The sequence below is a fragment of the Belonocnema kinseyi genome, chromosome 7 (genome assembly GCF_010883055.1).
Source record: "Belonocnema kinseyi isolate 2016_QV_RU_SX_M_011 chromosome 7, B_treatae_v1, whole genome shotgun sequence".
Lineage (NCBI taxonomy): Eukaryota > Metazoa > Arthropoda > Insecta > Hymenoptera > Cynipidae > Belonocnema > Belonocnema kinseyi.
The window spans coordinates 86,588,117-86,589,824 of record NC_046663.1 but is presented as its reverse complement, the minus strand read 5'-3'; positions in this window follow the sequence as shown (position 1 = coordinate 86,589,824).

The window sequence follows — 1,708 nt, the reverse complement described above, 5'->3', positions numbered from 1 at the left end:
TATCCATACAAAAATGCGTGAACATAAAACATAGCTCACTTTCGAGCTTATTGAAAAATGAAGAATTATTTAAAATACATTAGTTAGCTTATACATACTCCCTCCGTTGAGAGAGTAAGCGATCAACCCTCATTTTCACATACCTTTTCGTAGATAGGGGGAATACCAATTTTTTTAACAGGTCTTTTCAGAATGTTATTAACAGTCTTTAATGTTACGCTCCGAACAATACCATCGTTTCCGGGATGCAGCTGATGAATTCTCGCCAATGGCCATTGCATACAAGGAAGATTATCGTCCTTTACAATAACAAGCATACCTTCTTTTGGATTGACAGTATTAACATTCCATTTTTGACGTATAGTTAATTCGTTTAAATATTCGATGCTCCATCTTTCCCAAGAATCTTGTCGAATTTTAGAAATTAATTGCCATGCAGACAAACGATTTGATTGAAGAGGCTGAAAATCCGGTTCAGGTAAACTAGTCATTGAATCACCGATTAAAAAGTGTCCTGGCGTCAAAGCAGAAAGATCGTTTACATCTGCAGAAATAGGAGTAATCGGCCTCGAATTCAAAATTGATTCTATTTCAATAGAGAGCGTGTTAAATTCTTCGAATGTGAGAAGAGCGTTTGAAGCGACTCACTTGAAATGATGCTTATAAGATTTCACGCCCGCCTCCCATAGTCCACCAAAATGAGGGGAGGAGGGTGGAATGAAATGAAAATCAATGCTATTGTTGTTAGCAAAAATAAAAACGTTATCTTTGTATTCTTTCGATTTAAGAAGAACGTATAACTCATTTAGTTCGTTTCTTGCACCTTGGAAATTAGTTGCATTGTCATAATATATTGACTCAGGTTTACCACGGCGCGCAGTGAAACGCCTCAAAGTGCCCAAAAGCCCATCGGTACTCAAGTCGCTTACGACTTCAATGTGAATTGCCTTTATAGCCATGCAAACGAAAACACCCACGTAGACTTTCAGTTTCTTTTGATTTCGATATTTGCGTTCTTTAATATAAAATGGACCACAATAATCGATGCCTATCCGATTAAAGGGTCTTGTTTTAGTTACGCGAGCGTTAGGCAAATTACCCATCTTATACTCGGCTAATCTTGGTTTGGCACGGAAACAGACGACGCATTTTCGAACGATTTTTTTAATTTTATTTCGTCCATCTATAGGCCAGTACTTTTGACGCATAGCATATAAAGTAGTCTGTACTCCTGCGTGATAGTGTGTGGAATGGTAACTTGTAATTATAAGATCAGTAATGAAACTTGATTTTGGCAATATAACAGGATGACGTTTGTCAAAAGAGATGTTAGCATTCTTCAAACGCCCGCCGACTCTTAATAAGCCTTCTTCACCTATAAACGGATCTAGATTATAAATTCGACTTTTCTTGTTTAAAGATTTTCCTCCCGGTAAATTCTCGATTTCTCTACTGAAAGAAGATTTTTGTACAAGTCGAAGTATAACTGTTTCGGCGTGATTTAATTCTATTGTTTTCAAATTATTCTTGTATAGACGATATTCGGATGAAAATCTATAACACAGAGCTCGTTTCAATTTCATAAATGAAGAAAATTTCTCAAGGAAATTGATTTCAACGTTAGTTTTTAGACAGTTTATCTTTTTTGTTTCAGGTAGTATACCTTTATAAGTTGCCTTGAATCCGGATTTTGGCCAAAAGTCCTTAT